This window comes from Triticum urartu, chromosome 7 (assembly GCF_003073215.2).
Source record: "Triticum urartu cultivar G1812 chromosome 7, Tu2.1, whole genome shotgun sequence".
Taxonomy (NCBI): Eukaryota; Viridiplantae; Streptophyta; class Magnoliopsida; order Poales; family Poaceae; genus Triticum; species Triticum urartu.
Genome location: NC_053028.1, coordinates 317235040 through 317258620, shown reverse-complemented (window position 1 = coordinate 317258620; position 23581 = coordinate 317235040).

Sequence of the window (23581 nt, the reverse complement as noted above, 5' to 3'; positions counted from 1 at the left end):
GTCCCAACGGTGAGCTGATGTCTACTACACAACCATCTTCTTGTAGATATTGTTGGGCCTCCAAGTGCAGAGGTTTGTAGGATAGTAGCAAATTCCCTCAAGTGGATGACCTAAGGTTTATCAATCCGTGGGAGGCATATGATGAATATGGTCTCTCTCAAACAACCTTGCAACCAAATAACAAAGAGTCTCTTGTGTCCCCAACACACCCAACACAATGGTTAATTGTATAGGTGCACTAGTTAGGCGAAGAGATGGTGATACAAGTGCAATATGGATGGTAGATATAGGTTTTTATAATCTGAAAATATAAAAGCAACAAGGTAGCAAGTGGTAAAAGTGAGCGAAAACGGTATTGCAATGCTTCGAAACAAGGCCTAGGGTTCATACTTTCACTAGTGCAAGTTCTCTCAATAATAACAACATAATTGGATCATATAACAATCCCTCAACATCCAACAAAGAGTCACTCCAAATTCACTAATAGCGGAGAGCAAACAAAGAGATTATTGTAGGGTACGAAACCACCTCAAAGTTATTCTTTCCGATCAATCCATTGGGCTATTCCTATAAGTATCACAAACAACCCTAGAGTTCGTAGTAAAATAACACCTGAAGACACACATCAACCAAAACCCTAATGTCACCTAGATACTCCAATGTCACCTCAAGTATGCATGGGTATGATTATATGATATGCATCACACAATCATAGAATCATCTATTCAAACCAACACAAAGAACTTCAAAGAGTGCCCCAAAGTTTCTACCGGAGAGTCAAGACAAAAACGTGTGCCAACCCCTATGCATAAGTTCCCAAGGTCACGGAACCCGCAAGTTGATCACCAAAACATACATCAAGTGAATCAATAGAATACCCCATTGTCACCACAGGTATCCCACGCAAGACATACATCAAGTGTTCTCAATTCCTTAAAGACTCAATCCGATAAGATAACTTCAAAGGGAAAACTCAATTCATCACAAGGAGATAGAGGGGGGAGAAATATCATAAGATCCAACTATAGTAGCGAAGCTCGCGTTACATCAAGATTGTGCCACATCAAGAACACAAGAGAGAAAGGGAGAGATCAAACACATAGCTACTGGTACATACCCTTAGCCCCGTGGGTGAACTACTCCCTCCTTGTCATGGAGAGCGCCGGGATGATGAATATGGCCACCGGCAATGGATCCCCCCTCCGGCAGGGTGTCAGAATAGGGTCCTGATTGCTTTTTGGTGGCTATAGAGGCTTGCAGCGGCGGAACTCCCGATCAAGTTTCTTTTCAGGGGTTACTGTATTTATAGGAATTTTTGGCGTCGATCTCATGTCAAGGGGGTCTCCGAGTCATCCACTGGGTGGGGGCGTGCCTTCCACCCTCGTGGGGCCCACAGGCCTCCCCTCTAGTAACTCTTTGTTCCAGTATTTTTATATTTTCCAGAAAAATCTCCATTGATTTTCAGCGCATTTCAAGAACTTTTATTACTGCACAAAAACAACACCACGGTAGTTTGTCAGTGTAAAAAAGTAGGGGCCCTTCTGTACCCCTTTACTTGTGCACGGGCAGCCGTAGCCATGCCTGCGGCAGGGCTCAGCAAGGTAGGGGAAGCAATGATACAAGGCTACCGAGGCAGCACCCAAGCCGGAAGCATAATGAGCGAAGAGACAAGATGGGCTTCCCCCGGCAAGAGCCCTTCTCGTGAAGGCCTACGTGGCCCCGGCAAGAGCCCTTCTCGAGACGGCCTGCATGGCCCCGGCAAGAGCCTTGCCGGGGCAACTTGCCCAACACTAGCGAGACCGCCACCCTTGAGCCCAAGAGATATGATGCCATTGACAAACGTCAAGACCGAGGCTCGGGAGTGCCTGCATGGTGGCATGCAGATCTTTGTGGAAACCAAAGGCCTGCAAGCCTATATGAGAACCAGAAGACGAAAGCCCGGCAAGATCTTGCCGGCGACAACGGAAGACCCCCAGCAAGACCCAGGCCGGGGACGCCCACGAGATCTCAGCAAGGGCCTTGCCAGGGGTGTCTACGGAGCCAAAGCCAGGCCCGCACTTACCAAAGCTTAGCTGCCCCGCGCCCGTTCCGACGTGGCAACCAGCCTACCAACTTGGCACGCAGCCGCGTGCAGCATGCAGCCTCTAGGCCAACCAGCCAAGCACCTGTGTGGTGGCATGCAGATCTTCGTGAAGACCCTGCCACCGCACCAGCTCAGCAGCTAGTCAGCCAGTGTGGCGCTGCATGCCTCGTCACCTGGGACGCGCGTCGAAGCAAGGCTTGGCCGTGATGGATGGGACGAGCCTCTTTACTGTCCCCGATAAAGCAAGAGGACACATAAGTGGCGCATTAAATGTGTTTGTTCTAGGATGTCACGAGATAAACTTGTACACTGTACACACTTTCCACCTCCTGTGTGCCACTGTGGCGACCCCTTTGGCATATAAAAGGAGGACTAGGGTTTTACGCTTCGCTTGCGGGCTAAACCTGGGTAAAAATCCCATTGAGTTGATCTTCTAGACCGGCTCTTTGCGCAGCACCACGCCCCGCAACCATAGAAGGGATTCCGTCGAGGGATCCTATAGGCATGCGACATCTTTGGCGCGCCAGGTAGGGTGCTGAAGCTGTGAAAATCTGGTTTTGAAGCCAACCGATCGACTCCTCCATCGCAATGGCTCGAGAGAAGAAGGCAACGTCAATCAGCTACAGTCTGGTGCCATCAGCTGGGCGAGGTGGTGTCGTCCGCAGCCGCACTAACCATTCGCGTGGCAACGGACTAAGTTAAGTCACGCAAAACTTTGAGCAATTTTCCTTTTTTATAGGGTTATCTTCCTCGAAAGATCTTGCTCCTTGTATGGAAAACCTACACGCAAGGGAACCCTTCCGCGATTGGCAACGCCCCTGTTCCGTTTTGAGTCCGCTCAACAGATCAGGCGGCTGCGCTGAGAACAGCAAGGTGATTTGCCCGTTAGCAAGCGCCCCCGGTAGGCTACTAAGGATCCGTTCCTCAAAGCGCCACAGCATGGGTTTACCCACCGGCAAACCAGTCCAACTAGGCGTAAGTGTGTACACACAAAAAAAGATCAAACCAGAAGATAGCATGCTTCATTTCGATGTACTGCAGAGTTATATTACATCAATGATTGCCGCAGTTCTAACTTAATATAAAAATTGTCTTTGGCATGAACTCGTGCTGGCAAGGAGAAACGAGGTGGCTAGTCCCGGCGCTGGCCCTCCACCCTCTAGACTCCGTCGACGCAGCTGATGATGGGCTCGATATGCTCTTCGAGTGCCGTGAGGTCTGTGCCCTCTGTCAAGCTCTCAAGCACGTCCGCGAAGTCGACGTTGGGGTTCCAGAATGCCACCTTGGTGAGCACCTTGGTCAGGACACCCCCGGCAAAGCCTCTGGGACTCACCTGGCCACATAGGTCGCTCAGTTGGAGCGGAGCCATTATAGAGCGTCGAGGACGCCCTCGAAGAACAATTTCCACCTGGCGTTGGTGCTCATGTTCGGCTCTTGGGAGTACCTAACATCCGGCATGCCCATGACAGCTAGCTGCGCAGTGAGCCTCTTGGAAACATCGGCGAGACGGCTGATCCAGAGGTTTATGCTGCCCACATATTCCTTACGGGCGGCGGCGTCATCACTCCGTAGCTGCTTCTCAGTCTCCAGGGCCTTGATCAGGGTCTACTCATAGGTTGTGACCTCTGAAAGCTACCCCTCCAAAGTGCTTAGCCGCAGCTTCAGATCGTCAATGGAGCTGTTAGCCTCGGAGAGCATCTTGGTCTGGTCGGAGACGGTGACCTGCGAATCCGCCAGAGAATGGTTAGCCGTGTCGCTCTCCTCCGTCAGCCCTGAGACCTTCTTCTTCATCTCCTCCCACTCCAGCTCCAGCTCCTCCACCTTGCCAGCGTGGTCCAGGTTCAGAGCATTGAGTGTGTCCTTGTGCTTCTGCTCCAACTCCTGGGTCCGCTGCGCGACCATCTTCCCAACCTCCTCGTCCTTGTTGTAGAGCGTGGCGGCAAGCGCCTGCTCACTCACAATGAGGTCTTTGTCCTAGCTGTCCAGCAGAGCTTGCTGCTGCTGCAGGGCGGCTTCATCCATGGCGGCCTGCTCCTTCGCCGCCTCTTGGACCTTGTCGATGTCGGCCTGCTTCAGGATGAGCTCTCGCTTGCGCTCATCCAGCTCACCCTGGGCAGTCCTCAGCTCTTCCCGGGCCTCGCCAAACCAGACCCGCGTCTGGGTGACGCGCTCCTCAAAATCCGCCTCTGCCTTGTCCACTGCCGCCATCCTGGACTTCACCTTGTCCTGGCGGGCACGATGGAGCGCTTGGAGCTTCTGGAAGTTGATCTAGGAATGAAAGTATGTCTAGAGGGGGGTGATTAGACTACTTGACCAAATAAAAACTTATCCTTTTCCCAATTTCAGTTCTTGGCGGATTTTAGCTACTTTGGACAAGTCTTGCAATCTTAACACAATTTAAGCAAGCATGCAAAGAGTATATGAGCAGCGGAAAGTAAAGCATGCAACTTGCAAGAATGTAAAGGGAAGGGTTTGGAGGATTCAAACGCAATAGGAGACACGGATGTTTTTGTCGTGGTTCCGATAGGTGGTGCTACCGTACATCCACGTCGATGGAGACTTTAACCCACGAAGGGTAATGGTTGCGCGAGTCCACGGAGAGCTCCACCCATGAAGGGTCCACGAAGAAGCAACCTTGTCTATCCCACCATGGCCGTCGCCCACGAAGGACTTGCCTCACTAGTGGTTGATCTTCACTAAGTAGGCGATCTCCTTGCCCTTACAAACTCCTTGGTTCAACTCCACAATCTTGTCGGAGGCTCCCAAGTGACACCTAGCCAATCTAGGAGACACCACTCTCCAAGAAGTAACAAATCGTGTGTTGATGATGAACTCCTTGCTCTTGTGCATCAAATGATAGTCTCCCCAACACTCAACTCTCTCTCACACAGGATATGGATTTGGTGGAAAGAAGATTTGGGTGGAAAGCAACTTGGGGAAGGCTAGAGATCAAGATTCATATGGTAAGAATGGAATATCTTGGCCTCAACACAAGTGTAGGTAGTTCTCTCTTAGAAAAAGTAGGTTGGAAGTGTAGGTTTGTTCTGATGGCTCCCTCTACGAATGAAGAGGTGGTGGAGGGGTATATATAGCGTCGACACAAATTCTAACCTTACACACAACTTGCCAATCTCGGTGGGACCGAATAGTTAAACTCGGTCGGACCAATTCAGCAAAGCTAGTGACCGTTAGGGTTTTCGGTGGGACCGACATGCAACTTGGTAGGACCGTTATGGTTAGGGTTAGGGCATAACGTAATCTCGGTGAGACCGATTACACAAACTCGGTGAGACCGATTTTGGTAATAAGCTAACCAGAGAGTTGGTCAGGTAAACTCGATGGGACCGATCGCTCATTTCGGTGAGACCGAAACGTTATGAAGGGGAAACAGAGAGTTTACATTGCAATCTCGGTGGGACCGATCGCTCATCTCAGTAAGACCGAAATGTTACGAAGGGAAACAGAGAGATTACAGTCCCATCTCAGTGAGACCGAGATCCCTATCGGTGAGACCGATTTGCCTAGGGTTTGTGGTAGTGGCTATGGCATTTGAACTTGGTGGCGCCGGATAGAAAGAATCGATGGGGCCGAGTTTGACTTTTGGTTTAGGTCATATGTGGATGTGAGGAAGTAGTTGAGGGTTTTGGAGCATATTACTAAACATTTTGAGCAAGAACCTCATTAAGCAACACCTCATCCCTCCTTGATAGCATTGGCTTTTCCTATAGACTCAATGTGATCTTGGATCACTAAAATAGAAAATGTAGAGTCTTGAGATTTGAACTTGAGCCAATCCTTTGTCCTTAGCATTTTGAGGGGTCCACTTTTCTCATCCATGCCATGCCAATCACTGAGCTTTCCTGAGATATTAATCTTGAAATAGCATTAGCTCAATGAGCTATATGTTGTTAGGAAATAGCAAAACCACCTAGGGATAGTTGCACTTCCAATCTCCCCCTTTTTGGTAATTGATGACAACATATAGATCAAAGCTTCGACAAATGATAATAACAGTGAAAAACATTGTCGCTTTGAGAAGTATGTGAAAAGCAAGAGCTCCCCCTAAATTTGTGCATAGTTTAAGATTTGCTTTGGACTGCAAATGCACAATGAGTTAGGAACATGGGTTACTCTTCCACGTCACATACATCTTGGTGGAGCACTCAAAATGATAATAATGAAATACGTGCACTCATCACCAAGCAAAGTGAATGATCATATATGGGGATATAAAAGGATAATGTCATCCAACAAGCATTAAGGTAGCATATGATCAAACACATGATCATCCAAGTATCGCACAAAAGCATAAAGTATCTCAAACAAGCAAATAAACAAAGTTTAACCACGAAACAAAAAGAGAGAATAAAAAGCAACACTCTCTCTCGAAGCCTATGATCTATACATTGTCTCCCTCTTTGGCAACAAGTTACCAAAAAGTTCATAAAAACGCATAGTGCTAGATCGACTCTCAAGCTTGGTCTTCAGGTGGTGGCGTAGATAACACGCCAAGGACGAAGGCATCAGTTGATGTAGATGGAGCTGGTGGAGTGGGTGCTAGAGCTGGTGGCACTGAAGCTGTAGCTGGTGCAGATGAAGTTGCTCTGGTGTCTGTGATAGGCACTGCAGCAGATCTTTGTCCTCTGGGCACTCTAGCAAAAGCATTAGTGGTAGACTTGCCCTTCTTCTCCTGCACTTCATCCTGAAGTTGCTCAACAACTGACTAGATCTCAGTGACTGTCACATCTAAGTCATAGAACTTCTGCTCCATGATCCTCTCCAAGTTCTCCTGATTTTGAGTCAGGGTAACCAATCCCTTCTCAATCCTCAGAGTGGAGGCAATCAAGTAGCCAAGCTGATCTTGCTTGCTCTTGAGGAGATACTGAGATGCCTCTTCAGTGGTTGGCATCTTTGCAGCCTTTTCAGCCCTTGCCTTCTCCCTCTTTGCTTGTGCTTGCACAGAAGATGGTTCATTTTCATCCATCACCACAGTGTTGTCCTCAAAGTCTGGGTACATGGGCATGTGTTCCTTGTGCAGGAGATATGTGCCAGTGCCCATCTTGGAGTTGATTAGCTCCTGGATCTGTGGGGCATACCCACAACTTCTCTTCTGATCTGCAGCTGTTCTCTTAATGGTTTCCACAATTAGGCTCATGACCTTGAACTTTTGAGGCACATCAAATATGTGAAGCAAGTTAATTGCATGGCCTCTGATCATCTTGTGATCACCTGACTTTGCCAAGAGAGTGTGCCTGAGGATCCATTTGATTGTTGGCAAGCCTGACAGAAGATAATGTACAGATCCAAACTTGTGTGTCTCAAGAGCAGCATTTGGGATCTCTTTGCACATATGTGCCATGTTGTTGTGATCCTTCATCTTCTTGGCATAGACATCCAAGTCATCTTCACTCTCCTCATGAGCATTGATCAATTTTGCCCATTATGCAACCGTTGACTCGTACCTAGTACCTTCAGACATCCAGACAATCCTTCCATCTGGGTAGAAATGAGCTGTGGAGTAGAACTGCATAATGAGCTCATCATTCCACTTTTTGAGCTTCTGAGCCACAAACTCATCGACTCCACATGCCTTGAAGCTGTCATATACACTAGGGAAGTGATCCTCATTTTCCTCAATGAATTTCCAATCAACCCATCTCATGTCACACACTATGGGCTTCTTGTCAAGTAAGATAGTCTCATAGAAGTCCTGTTGTTCCTTTGTATGGAACCTATAGTCCACAGCAGTCCTTCTCCTGGTGGCATATGGATCAGACTCTCTCCATAGCCTTAAACCTGAATCCTTCCTGATTTTCATGTTCTCTGCAACTGGGTGAGCATCATTGTGATCTGGAATTTTGGGCTTCAACTTCCTCAAAATGACAGAATCATCTTCTTCTTCAGCAGCTTGAGGCACTGGGGCCTTGTTCTTCTCCTCAGCAGGGATGTTCCTAGTGCTCCTCTTGGGTTTTAGCTTTGGAGCTGGAGCAGCAGTCTTAGGAGCAGTCTTAGGCTTAGATGGAGTAGCCCATACCCTTATAGCATCTCCCATAAGCTTTTGAGCTTTCGGTGCTGGTGCTGCATCTTCTTCCTCTTCCTCTTCTTCAGAATCTTTCATTATTGAAGATCTGCCAAGCACTCTGGCAGTGGTCTTCTTGACCCTTTCGTTCCTTTTCTTTTTTGCCACAACCTGTTCTTTGGGTGCAGATCCCAAAGTCTCTTGAGTGGATGTTCTGGCCTTTGACATGGGAACTCTCTTGGCAGGAACCTTTTGCTTCATTCCTGGCTTAGTGGCAGCAGCTGTGCCATATTCCTTTTTCAGAACTTTCCTCTTTGAGGTGGCCTCTTCCTCAACAGCCACATAGTCCTCATCCTCAGAATCTGAGGTTTTCTTCTTTCTGGTCCTGGTGGCTGCCTTAGGCAAGTTGCTGGGTGTACTTCTGCTTCCCTCATCAAAGCTGCTAGAGGGACTAGTGCCCTCACTCATGTTCACTTTCTCCTCAGACTTCCTCTGACTATCACTCTGATCTGACATGATGCAAACACTGACAGCAGACCCTGTGAATAGATTATAGATGAGGTAGATTTGATAAGCATCACAAAGTACAGAGGTTTTTGCAAAAGAATGAGTGAAAAACTTAGTTTTAGTTTTCCATAGAAAGCATTTCGGATCTACCGATTTGCAAACTCGGTGATACTAAAGCATCTTTTGGAACATAAACTAGTGAACTCGGTCAGACCGAGTCACAGTTCGGTGGCACCGAGACTGCTAGGGTTTCACAAAGTATTGAACTCGGTCACACCGATTTGCAATTCTCGGTCAGACCAAGAATCACATGTGTAATGGCCTTGGCCAAATCGGTGGAACCGATTTCAACAACTCGGTTGGTCCGAGATGGTTTCGGCAGAAACCTAACCCTAAATTTTCAATCCACGACTAAACTACGGAGTGATTTCGCTGGATAGAATGATCTCAATCGTGGCAAGAGACATGGCAAAACAATGTTCTAAGAATCGGAGGGGAATAGCACAAGGATCAAGTCCATACCCTAGTGCGGCGATGGACCTGCTACGGTGGCAACGGCGGAGATGATTCCCATTGACGGCGGCGGAGACCAGCGGTGGGAGGCAGCTGGCGCTGAGGAGGACGATCCGGAGACCCAGGGAGGCAGAGCAGGCTGAGCGCGGGCGAAGGGGTTTGGAAAATTTTCCAAATTTTGGGCCGCGGATATATATAGCATGACTCTGTCTATGTGACCGAGTGGAACAACTCGGTGACACCGAGATTCATAACTACAAGCAGTTACTGAAACTCGGTGTGATCGAAAAGTTCAAATCGGTTGCACCGAGATTGAAAACCTAGACCGACTTAGTGATCTTGGTATGATCGAAAGGGATGAATCGGTCAGACCGAAAAGCACAAAGAAGTTTTGGAAGTTTAAGTCTATGATGAATCGGGGACTCTGAGTGCTCCTCACACAGAGTGGTTCGAATCTGACTTGATCAAACTTTGTGATGTAGCATGAATAGAGTTTGAGACGAGGAAAGCATAGATAGCTAGAGAAGGTTCTTAGGCATTCTTGTCCATCCACTTGGCAAAAAAAAGGAACCAAACAATCAAAAGAACAAGTGGATGTCCTCGAATGAGTAAATTATGCAACCAACATGCTCACACAATAAAATGGCAAATGAAATATGTGGCAAAACATGCACAACCAATTCTAGCATCTATCAAGCAATTGGCGATGACTAGGTCATCTATATATGAGTATATTGACTTAGGAGTCAAATGAGAACATTTGATCATAGGTCATACTCATCGTTTAAGCACAAATGGGGTTACCATTTTTACATAAAGCGTTGTTGTGTTCACACCATTAGAGTTGCTTTAGCTCAATTTTAGAGTAAATCTCTCCCTAGATGTGAGATCCCCCAAAGAGGGATGAACTAACCTTGGGTTTTGTCGATGATGACTTCATGTAGGTGTTGAAGATGTGGATGTTCAATGTTTATGTAGATCATTTGGAGCAATCCTTTGGAGTGAGTTGCATTTTCAATACCTACACGGGTTAGTCCCACAAGGAACAAACAAGGATATCCATAGACATAGAGTGATGCACACACAAGATGATGTCTATGAAAGCATTAGGTTACCTTGTCCCTTGTCTTACCAACAAGAGGGTTTGTGACCCCTTGAACTAGTGCAAGACGTGGAAGTTGATTGCACTTGTTCTTGCCAAAAATGTTAAGAGTGAAGTATGTTGGCGGAGTCACCCTCAAGAACTCTCTAGTTCTTCTTCTTCGGGATCCACATCATCTTGATGGGAATCCTTGGAGTTGTAGTCGTACTTGATGAAGTAGAACTTGATGTAGTCTTGGGAACCCACTTGACCAAGGCCTTGGGTGCTTCTTCGGAGGCATCAATTTCCTCTTGAAGCTTATCCTTGCCTTTTTGCTTGTGGTCTTGTGGTGGAAGATCATCTTGAGCTTGTGTCCCTTTGAAGGAAGTAGGATCATACTTCTCTTGTTGAGGAACAAACTTCGTCTTGGGGTATTGATCTTCTTCCCACTCAACTCCATTGGCATTGAACTTTCGTTCAAAACAAACACCTTGGTTCTTCCGGTGCCTTCCTTGCTTGTGTACAATTTCCTCGAATTGCTTACTCCCAGCAAGGCTCTTGTAAACACCTTTATCTATAATTCCCTTCAATAAGCTATTTTCTTTCTCAAGTGTAACTTGGCTAAGAGAATCATTAGTGGAATCAAGAGAACTACTAGAAGCGACAACATTAGATTTAGCATGATTATTGTTACTACTAGAGGAAGAATCTTTCTTGTTCTTGTTACTAGACTTGACTTGAGGCATGTAAGTGGATAAGAGTAAACGCTTGGCAATGTAAGAAGAACTTTTCTTGCGAAGATCATCATTGATTGCCTTTAAGAAGTCATGCTCTTGCTCAAGGTTGAGCTTTTCAAAACGTAATTTCTCATGAGTCCTTAAAAGTTCGATGATCTCCTAAGATAGTTTCATGAGCTAACTTAAGAGTGTTTAGTTCTTTAGTTAGAAACTCAATCTTATCCTTATCATTTTCATTAGTTTTATCTTGATTAGCATGATTAATTGATGTTTCATCATAGTATTCATCACTAGAGTTTTCAACAAGTAGATCATCATGACCTAACAAGTCATCTTCATCACTATTGAAATCAACATACTCAGGGTGTGATACCTTTGGGACTTTAGCCATGAATCATCTTCCAAGTCCTTCATTTGGTGAATCAAATATGTCGTAGGAGTTGGTTGACACAAGTGCTAGACCGGCAACACCTTCATCTTGAGTATATTCGGAGTCGGAGTGATAGCTTCTCTCGGAGTGATTGTCGGAGTCGGAGCTGGATACCCATTCACCAACATGAGCTTGATGTCTTCGTTTTGTGTAGCCCCTTGATGACTTGTCCTTCCTTTCCGAATCTTTGCTTCTCCGGGATGTTCTTCATTCATAACGATCATCTCTACTCCTTCTCTCTCTTGATGGTGATTCTTCTCTTCTACTTCTTCTTTTTGGAGAATCTTCTCTTCTTTTGTAGGGTGCCATACACTCATTGGAATAGTGTCTAGGTCTTCCACAATTGTAGCAATTTCGCTCTCGACTAGAAGATCTTTTGTCATTGTAGGACCTTGACATGGAACTTCTCTCTTTGCTTCTACTCTTCTAGAAATTGTTGAAGTTCTTCACCATTAGGCTCAATTCTTCATTTAAGGTTTGTTTCTCACTGGATGATGTGGGAGCTTCACATGAGGCTTTGTAAGCACCACTTGACTTGTTATGGAGCTCCTCCTTATCCTTGAGTGACATCTCATGAGCAACAATTCTTCCAATGACTTCCGTTGGCTTGAGATCTTTATAATTGGGCATCATTTGAATCATTGTGCAAACAGTATCATTTTTTCCATCCAAAGCTCTTAGGATCTTCTTGATGATGAATTTGTCGGTCATCTCTTCACTTCCTAAGCCGGCGATCTCATTTGTGATAAGAGCAAGCCTAGAGTACATTTCAGCGACACCTTCACCATCCTTCATTTTGAACTTGTCAAGCTGACTTTGAAGCACATCCAACTTGGATTCCTTGACGGAGTCGGTACCTTCGTGCATATCAATCAAAGTATCCCAAATTTCCTTTGCATTCTCAAGACGGCTGATTTTTTTGAATTCTTCGGGGCACAATCCATTGAAGAGGATATCACAAGCTTGAGCATTGTATTGCAGCATCTTCAACTCTTCCGCGGTAGCTTCATGGTTCGGTTCTCTCCCATCAAAGAATTCACCTTGCAAGCCAATACACACAATAGCCCATACGGCAGGGTTATGGCCAAGAATATGCATTTTCATCTTATGCTTCCAACTAGCAAAATTAGTACCATCAAAGTAAGGACCTCTACGGTGGTAGTTTCCCTCGCTAGAGCCATACTCTCCTAGGTTGTGAAACCAAGGCTATGACTTCCAAAAGCTATGAAAATCAAGGCAAAATGGAGACCAAAGCTCTGATACCACTTGTAGGATCGAAAGTATGTCTAGATGTGGGGGGGTGATTAGACTACTTGACCAAATAAAAAATTATCCTTTTCCCAATTTTAGTTCTTGGCAGATTTTAGCTACTTTGGACAAGTCAAGCAATCTTAACACAATTCAAGCAAGCATGCAAAGAGTATATGAGCAGCGGAAAATAAAGCATGCAACTTGCAAGAATGTAAAGGGAAGGGTTTGGAGGATTCAAATGCAATAGGAGACACAGATGTTTTGTCATGGTTTCGATAGGTGGTGCTATCGTACATCCATGTTGATGGAGACTTCAACCCACGAAGGGTAACGGTTGCGCGAGTCCATGGAGGGCTGCACCCACGAAGGGTCCAGGAAGAAGCAACCCTGTCTATCCCACCATGGCCGTCGCCCACGAAGGACTTGCCTCACTAGCAGTAGATCTTCACTAAGTAGGCGATCTCCTTGCCCTTGCAAACTCCTTGGTTCAACTCCACAATCTTGTCGGAGGCTCCCAAGTGACACCTAGCCAATCTAGGAGACACCACTCTGCAAGAAGTAATAAATGGTGTGTTGATGATGAACTCCTTGCTCTTGTGCTTCAAATGATAGTCTTCCCAACACTCAACTCTCTCTCACAGGATATGGATTTGGTGAAAGAAGATTTGAGTGGAAAGCAACTTGGGGAAGGCTAGAGATCAAGATTCATATGGTAAGAATGGAATATCTTGGCCTCAACACAAGTGTAGGTAGTTCTCTCTCAGAAAAAGTAGGTTGGAAGTGTAGGTTTGTTCTGATGGCTCTCTCTGCGAATGAAGAGGTGGTGGGGGGTATATATAGCCTCCACACAAATTCTAACCATTACACACTACTTGCCAATCTCGGTGGGACCGAATAGTTAAACTCGGTCGGATCGATTCAGCAAAGCTAGTGACCGTTAGGGTTTTCAGTGGGACCGACATGTAACTCGGTAGGACCGATATGGTTAGGGTTAGGGCATAACGTAATCTCGGTGAGACCGATTACACAAACTCGGTGAGACCGATTTTGGTAATAAGCTAACCAGAGAGTTGGTCAGGTAAACTCGGTGGGACCGATCGCTCATTTCGGTGAGACCGAAACGTTACGAAGGGGAAACAGAGAGTTTACATTGCAATCTTGGTGGGACTGATCACTCATCTTGGTAAGACCGAAATGTTACGAAGGGAAACAGAGAGATTACAATCCCATCTCGGTGAGACCGAGATCCCTATCCGTGAGACCGATTTGCCTAGGGTTTGGGGCAGTGGCTATGACATTTGAACTCGGTGGCGCCGGATGGAAAGAATCAGTGGGGCCGAGTTTGACTTTTGGATTAGGTCATATGTGGATGTGAGGAAGTAGTTGAGGGTTTTGGAGCATATTACTAAGCATTTTGAGCAAGAGCCTCACTAAGCAACACCTCATCCCTCCTTGATAGTATTGGCTTTTCCTATAGACTCAATGTGATCTTGGATCACTAAAATAGAAAATGTAGAGTCTTGAGATTTGAGCATGAGCCAATCCTTTGTCCTTAGCATTTTGAGGGGTCCACTTTTCTCATCCATTCCATGCGAATCATTGAGCTTTCCTGAGGTATTTATCTTGAAATAGCATTAGCTCAATGAGCTATGTGTTGTTAGGAATTACCAAAACCACCTAGGGATAGTTGCACTTTTAGTTGGCATGTGTTGCCCGCAGAAGCTATGTGTTGCCCGCAGAAGCTGCTACTCCTGGGAATCACCGTCGCCTGTGGTCGATTCATCGACAACCTGGAGCCCGGCGGTGGCCAGCACCTCATCATCAAACACCTCCCCTTCGGTTGACGCTCTGGTGCTCGCCGTCCCTCGGAGGTGCATGAATAGGTCGTCGCCCACGCTCAGGTACTTGCCTGGGGTAGGGGCTGCAGGGGAGGAAGGTTGGTTGTTGGCCACCTCCTCGGCAGGCTCCTCGTCGGCCTCCCCGGCAGGCCCCTTGCCGGCCTCCTCGGCAGCGGCCTTGCCAGGCTCCTCGGTAGTGGCCTTGCCGGGCTCCCCGGCAGGCCCCTTGCCGGCCTCCAGGGAAGCGCAACTGGCGAAGGAGTTAACACAGTAAAAACTCTGCCACACGTGCCAGCGCACCATTCTGGGCCTAGCCCAACAATGCTCCGAGCTTATGTGTGGCCCAGGCCCGGGGGCTCCTGTCGGTGTACAAAAGTAGGGGCCCTTATGTACCACATTACTTGTGCACGGGCAGCGGTAGCCATGCCTACGCCTGGGCTCGGCAGGGTAGAGGAAGCAAAGATACAAGGCTGCTGAGGCAGCACCCAAGCCAGAAGCATAAAGAGCGAAGAGGCATGATGGGCTTCCCCCGGCAAGAGCCATTGCCGAGACGGCCTACGTGGCCCCGACAAGAGCCTTGCCGGGGCAACTTGCCCAACACCAGCGAGACCGCCACCCTTGAGTCTGAGAGTTATGACGCCATCGACAAACATCAATACCGAGGCTCGGAAGCGCCTGCATGGTGGCATGCAGATCTTTGTGGAAACAAAAGGCCTGCAAGCGTAGATGAGAACCAGAAGACGAAAGCCCCCGGCAAGATCTTGCCGGGGACGACTGAAGACCCCCCGCAAGACCCTTGCCGGGGACGCCCCCGAGATCCCCGCAGGGGCCTTGCCAGGGCATCTACGGAGCCAAAGTTAGGCCCGCACTACCAAAGCTTCGCTCCCCATGCCCGTTTCGACGTGGCAACCAGCCTACCAACTAGGCACGCACCCGCGTGGCAGCATACAGCCTCTAGGCCAACCAGCCAAGCACCTGCGTGATGCCATGCAGATCTTCATGAAGACCCAGCCACCGCACCAACTCAGCAGCCAGCCAGCCAGCGTGGCGCTGCATGCCTCGTCACCTGGGACGTGCCTCAAAGTAAGGCGAGGCGGCTATGGATGGGGCGGGCCTCTTTATCATCCCCGTTAAAGCAAGCGGACACATAGGCAGCGCATTAAATGCATTTGTCCTAGGATGTCAGGAGATAAACTTGTACACTGTACATACTTTCCACCTCCTGTGTGCCACTGTGGCGACCCCTTTGGCATATAAAAGGAGGCTCGAGGCATACTGAGGGAGGATTCGGACTTTTTGGACTGGGCAAGCACGGCAGCTAGTTCAAGAACTCAAGACCACTAAATACACACAAAGCATGACTAGGGTTTTACACATCGCTTAAAAATCCCACCAAGTTGATCTTCTAGACCGGCTCTTTGTGCAGCCCCACGCTTCGCAACCTTAGAAAGGATACCGTCGAGGGATCCCATAGGTGTTGTTCCAGAACCCCGACATAGTTCTGCTGAAAACAGTGTCAGTCCGGGTTAGTTCTAACCAAATCATACCAAAATCAGGTAAAATATTATAAACATGGCATGAATACATAAAAAATTATAGATACGTTGGAGATGTATCAGCATCCCCAAGCTTAATTCCTGCTCGTCCTCGAGTAGGTAAATGATAAAAACAGAATTTTTGATGTGGAATGCTACCTACCATATTTATCAGTCTAATCTCCCTTTATTATGGCAAGAATATTCAGATTCAGAACAAAAGTTTAATATTGACATAAAAACAGTAATACTTCAAGCATACGAACAAAGCAATCATGTGTTCTCAAAATAACATGGCCAAAGAAAGCTATCCCTACAAAATCATATTGTCTGGCTATGCTCTATCTTCATCACACAAAATATTTAAATCATGCACAACCCCAATGACAAGCCAAGCAATTGTTTCAAACTTTTGATGTTCTCAAAAATTTTCAATCTTCATGCAATACATGAGCTTGAGCCATGGACATAGCACTATAGGTGGCATAGAATATGGTGGTTGTGGAGAAGACAAAAAGGAGGAAGATAGTCTCACATCGACTAGGCTTATCAATGGGATATGGAGATTCCCATCAATAGATATCAATGTTAGTGAGTAGGGATTACCATGCAACGGATGCACTAGAGCTATAAGTGTATGAAAGCTCAAAAGGAAACTAAGTGGGTGTGCATCCAACTTGCTTGCTCATGAAGACCTAGGGCACTTTGAGGAAGCCCATCATTGGAATATACAAGCCAAGTTCTATAATGAAAAAATCCCACTAGTATATGAAAGTGACAACATAGGAGACTCTCTATCATGAAGATCATGGTGCTACTTTGAAGCACAAGTGTGGTAAAAGGATAGTAGCATTGCCCCTTCTATTTTTTTTGTTTTTCTTTTGGTCTGGAGTCTCAACCCGACTTGTGGGGGAATCATAGTCTCCATCATCCTTTCCTCACTAGCACAATGCCCTAATAATGATGATCATCACACTTTAATTTACTTACAACTCAATTACAACTCAATATTTAGAACAAAATATGACTCTATATGAATACCTCCGGCGGTGTACCAGGATGTGCAATGTCTCAAGAGTGACATGTATGAAAGAATTATGGAAGGTGTCTTTGCAACAAATACGATGTCAACTACATGATCATGCAAAGAAATATGACAATGATGAAGCGTGTCATAATAAACGGAACGGTGGAAAGTTGCATGGCAATATATCTCGGAATGGCTATGGAAATGTCATAATAGGTAGGTATGGTGGATATTTTGAGGAAGGTAATGGTCGGTGTTATGGTACCGGCGAAAGTTGCATGACATAAGAGAGGCTAGCAATGGTGGAAGGGTGAGAGTGCGTATAATCCATGGACTCAACATTAGTCATAAAGAACTCACATACTTATTGCAAAAATCTATTAGTTATCGAAACAAAGTACTACGTGCATGCTCCTAGGGGGATAGATTGGTACGAAAAGACCATCGCTCGTCCCCGGCCGCCACTCATAAGGAAGACAATCAAAAATAAATCATGCTCTAACTTTATCACATAACGGTTCACCATACGTGCATGCTACAGGAATCATAGACTTTAACACAAGTATCTCTCAAATTCACAACTAATCACTAGCATGACTCTAATATTACCATCCTCATATCTCAAAACAATCATAAGGAATCAAACTTCACATAGTATTCAATGCACTTTATATGAAAGTTTTTATTATATCCCTCATGGATGCCCATCATATTTGGACTAAATTCATAAATAAAGCTCAAAATATTTCTTGGGGGCTCTTTTGTTCTAAAGAACAAAGAGTTTGTGTAACCCTTGTAATAGGCTTAAAAGCCAGGCTTGGAAGCCAGGTGTATTCACCTAAAACCCTAGGTTATCCTGCCTTTTTTAGTAAGCCACTCCTCCCAGGTAATCCTGGAATGACCCGCCGAATGTTTGACAAGTAAATCTTATATAGACACTGAACTTGTCAAAGTTAAAACGACGATTGGTTAATGTGAGGTCCATCTTATAAGGTTTGTATATAGGTTTAACTCAGTGGCCTGGCAGCCCATGAAAAGCCTCGTTTTTCGGCCTGGCAGCCCATGGAAAGCCTCGATTTTCGTCTATTTTTATTCGACATATTTTCCTTTTGAGGTTTATTTGATGAGGCTTATAAAGCTTTGTGATTATAATTCATAGGTGTGTATTAACCCGGCCTGGTTTTGACTATAAGTTGCCAGTATGAGATGAGATACTATCCGGTGTTTATTAACCCGGCCTGGCTTCTGACTATAAGTTGCCAGTATGAGATGAGATAATATCCGGTGTTTATTAACCTGACCCATCTTTGTTTATAAACTGGTAATCTTTGATAATTACCAGTGCTCAAATTTTTGGTTATCACCCTTACCGCACTGGCTTGGTAAACCAACAAAGTGATCACATATCATAGGTATGACATATTTTTAATATATGGTTATCATTCAGTTCAGCCTTGGTTATAAATTGTGATAGTTTTCTATGGTTTATATCGGGCATTATAACCCGTCCAGTGGTAAACCGCCAGGACACTTTTCACCTGTTGTATGCAGGAATAGATTTAAAATTCCTAAAATCATAAAGCATACATGGCATAGCTTAACATGGCGGATGAATAGTGTCATGCATAGGAAAATATGCACGATGGCATAGCAGGATAAGAGTTTAAAGCTAGCCTATTAGAAAATGCTTGGTGCCCAAAATGATAATTTTTTTAAGTCTTGCAGAACACAGATGATAAACCGGCCCCGGTTCATGAGTCTTGGCCTGGCTGGCTTGAAGGTTGCGATTCATCCCTTGTTGGTTCGTCTTCCTCCTCCATCGTATGGAAGTTGGGTTTGGACCAGTCAAAGCCATGCAAGGCGACGAATTCATCTTCATTGTTAATCAAATCAGACGGGTCAATATCAGGGGCGAAAGTGTAACACCCCGTATGTAACTTGCCATATTTGTTTTCCAACTCTTGCCTTTTCAGGCACTAAGTTATGTTATTTCCTCGTTGTCGGGTTTTTGCATTCATGTGCTTTTGTCTTTGTCATGCACCTCATATCATGTCATCATGTGCATCGCATTTGCATACATGTTCGTCTCATGCATCCGAGCATTTTCCCCGTTGTTCGTTTTGCATTCCGGCACTCCAATGTCCTCCGGTGTCCCTTTTCTACCTCTTTTCGTGTGCAGGTGTTAAACGTTTTCGGATTGGACCGAGACTTGTCATGCAGCCATGGTTTACTACCGGTAGAACGTCTGTCAAGTTTCGTGCCATTTGGACTTTGTTTGATACTCCAACGGTTAACCGAGGAACTGAAAAAGCCTTGTGTGTGTTGCAGCCCAACACCACTCCAAAGTGGCCCAAAGCCCACCTAGACCTCCTCGATCACCTAGGCCGTTCGATCAAGATCACGTGGCCGCAAACCGTGCTCAATTCGGAGCCTCCTAGCTCCCTCTACCTCTATATATAGGCCACTCTCCGAAAATCCCAGGTCTCCACCACCCCTAACCCTAGTCCATCTTCCCCGCCGCGAGCCGGACATGTCCGCCGTGCCGGACGAAACCGCCGCCCCTGCCCGCAGCCACTGACACGCTGCCACGTGGCCTGCCGGACGTCCCCGCGCCGCGGCCCGCCCGGGTCCAAGGCCGGCCCTCCCCGCCGCCGATCCGGGCCGCGCCTGGCCGCAGCGCCCCGCCGCCCGCTCCCTCCTTTGCGCCGGTCAGCGCCGCTGCGCGCCATCACCGGCGAGCACCGATACCTCGCCCCCTCCGGCTAACTGCTCCACCGAGCTCCCTCGCTTCGCCGCAGCAAGCCTCGCCGCCCGAGCCGCCGCCAACGCCGCCGTCCACCAAGTCCGGCCGGTCCCGACGACCCCTCCGAGCTCCTCCGGCCATCCTCGCTGCTCCGGCCACCGCGCAAGTCCAGCGAGCAACCTCGGCTTCCATGCCACCGATCCGATCTGGATCTGAAACCCTAACTAGGGTTGACTTTTTCCCTCTCTCTCAATAATTTTTGCACATGTTTTCAGCATCATAACTTCATCACCGTTGCTCTGATTCATGCGTGTAGCATATCAAAATGTTCGTCTCGACGACTACTTCATTTCATATCATTGCATCATATTCATTTGAGCTCATCTTGATGCCCTAAATGCTATTGGAAGAAGGCTATGTGATGTTAGTTTCAGATTATTATCAGCAAATGCACTTTTGTCACTTTTGCCATGATTAATGTGTGCATGCTATGATCTTGAGCTCTACATATGATTTGAAGTATGCCATGCCATCTTTAAAGGGGCGTATGCCATGTATTTTTTTGATCTCTGTGGTGACTAGCACAAGCATGCAAAGTAGCTTACTTAATGTTGCTGATTTCAGGGACTTAGATTTTCACTAAGTCCTTTTCCTGCTGTAATTTTTATGCCATGTGTTCATGTTGCTACCAAGTGATCCGTGCCTCTTTTGGGCATGATCAGTAAGGATGTTTTGTAGATATTGTGGTGCTCTATCCATCCATGTCTTTGTTTGCATTTATGGAGCACCCAATCTTGAGTAAATCGAGCTCTACTTTTGCTATAAAATTTTCCTGGCAGATTGTTAACTTGTTTAGTAATTTTGCCGAGGTTGTTGTAGTTAATCCGTGCATGCTATGTTGTTGTTCTTGACATTTCTAGCTTCCATGCCATGTCTACTTGCTGGGTGTATGCTTATTTTGTCATGCAATTCCTTGTGGTGAGTGCATCAAGCTCGTAAACATGTCTACTTCATGTCTGTTTTGCCACGTTCCAGTTTTTCACTAAGTCTGAATCTGTTAACGATAATTGCTATGTTCAAATGGTTGCCATTGTATTTTCTGATCCCTTTTAGCTTATGGTCAGTAAGGGAATTTTGTTTTATGCTTTGAGTAGCTTCATGTCATGCCTTGCTTTGCCATGATATGTTTCTTGTAGCATGTGGTTACCTTGCTCTAAACATTGCTTCCTGATGTTAAATTTCTGACTTGATGTTAATTTCACTAAGTCTGAAACCTAATATCTTTTGCACTTTTGCCATGCTTGTTTGAACCTGATATTGAGTGAATTAGCCGTAGCTCAGTGTTCATCTTTTATCAAGCATCATGAGTGGATCCCTGCCATGTATTTTTTTGCCATGTTAGAGTGTAGTGGCTTATTGTTCTTGATGCATTTAGATGGTCTCGTGTTGTTAACCGCAGACCGGTTCCATATTTGTTTTGCTTGCCATTTCCAAACCGTGCATCCGATGCCGGTGATCTTTATATCAACTTTGACCGAAATCAACTCCTCTTCCCAGTGGCACTCTTGGTTTTCCAAGTTGAGGCCAGGTTCAATCACTCCTTTCAAAATCATGCATATGCATCGCATATTGCATCCCGCATATCATGACATGTTTTGCATCATGTTGCTTGTGCATTGCACGTGGTTGATTGTGTCTCCCTTTGCTTGTTGTTCTTGCTTGGGTCGAGCCGGGAGACGAGTACATGATCGGGGAGCCCATTGAGTATGCTTACGAGGATCAAGCTAACGTCAACTCGGAGAACTTTGTAGGCAAGATGACCATACCCTCGAAATCACTTCTATCTTTGCTTGCCAGATGCTCGCTCTTTTGCTATGCCTTTGCTACGATACCTACCACTTGCTTATCATGCATCCCATATTGCCATGTCAAACCTCTAACCCACCTTGTCCTAGCAAACCGTTGTTTGGCTATGTTACCGCTTTGCTCAGCCCCTCTTATAGCGTTGCTAGTTGCAGGTGAAGATTGGAGTTTGTTCCTTGTTGGAAAATTGTTTATTGTTGGGATATCATTATTATATCTTGTCTATTTTAATGCACCTATATACTTGGTAAAGGGTGGAAGGCTCGGCCTTATGCCTGGTGTTTTGTTCCACTCTTGCCGCCCTAGTTTCCATCATACCGGTGTTATGTTCCTTGATTTTGCGTTCCTTACACGGTTGGGTTATGATGGGAACCTGTTGACAGTTCGCCTTGAATAAAACTCCTCCAGCAATGCCCAACATTGGTTTTACCATTTTCCACCTAGCCTCTTTTTCCCTTGGGTTTCTGGAGCCCAAGGTTCATCTTTATTAAACCCCCCGGGCCAGTGCTCCTCTGAGTGTTGGTCCAAACTAGAGCCCCTTGCAGCGCCACCTTGGGGAAACTCGAGGGCTGGTTTTAGTTGTACGGATTGCTTATCCGGTGTGCCCTGAGAACGAGATATGTGCAACTCCTATCGGGATTTGTCGACACATTCGGGTGGTGTTGCTGGACTTGTTTTACCATTGTCGAGATGTCTTGTAACCGGGATTTCGAGTCTGATCGGATTGTCTTGGGAGAAGGAATATCCTTCGTTGACCGTGAGAGCTTGTGATGGGCTAAGTTGGGACACCCCTGCTGGGATTTGAACTTTCGAAAGTTGTGCCCGCGATTATGGGCAGATGGGAATTTGTTAATGTCCATTTGTAGAAAACCTGAAACTTAACTTAATTAAAATGAATCAACTGAGTGTGTGGCCGTGATGGTCTCTTTTCGGCGGAGTCCGGGAAGAGAACACGGTCTTGAGTTATGCTTGAACGTAGGTTGTTCTAGGGTCACTTCTTGATCATAGTTGTTCGACCTTGCCTTTGCCTTCTCTTCTCGCTCTCATTTGGGTATGTTAGCCACCAAATATGCTAGTCGCTTGCTGCAGCTCCACCTCATACTTTTACCCTTCCTATAAGCTTGAATAGTCTTGATCGCGAGGGTGTGAGATTGCTGAGTCCCTGTGACTCGCAGATTCCTTCCAAAACCAGATGCAGGGACCAATGATACCACTCCAGGTGATTCGACTGAGCTCAAGTGGGAGTTCGATGAGGACTCAGGACGATACTACGTTTCCTTTCCAGATGATCAGTAGTGGTGCCCAGTTGGGGCGATCGGGGACTATGTTGCATTTGGGGTTTATCTTTATTTTGGTTCCGTAGTCGGACCTTGAGTGTATTTGGATGAATGTAATGATATTTATGCTATCTGTGTGACGTGGCGAGTGTAAGCCAACTATGTATCCTTTTCCCTTATTGTATTACATGGGTTGTTGTGAAGATTACCTCACTTGCGACATTGCTTTCAATTCGGTTATGCCTCTAAGTCGTGCTTCGACACGTGGGAGATATAGCCGCATCGAGGGCATTACAAGTTGGTAATCAGAGCCTTCCCCGACCTTAGGAACCGCCTGCTTGATCGAATCATTGGCGTTGTTGAGTCTAGAAAAATGTTTTGAGTCATTTAGGATTATATATATCGGAGAGTAGGATTCTTTTTACTCCTCAGTCCCTTCATCGCTCTGGTGAGGCATCCTGACGTAGAGTTTTGACTCTTCTCTTCTCAAATTTCACTAAATTTTTTTGTTAGGATCTCGCGGGTATCTTGGAATCGTTCCGATGGTTTTGTGACGAGAACATTGTTCTTCGTGCCTCCTGACATTTAGGGGTTGTGGCAGTGTCCCGGGGAGTTGAGCTCCGAGGTGTTGTCGTCACAATTTTATCGTTGCAATTCTGGAATACCTGAGTTTCGCC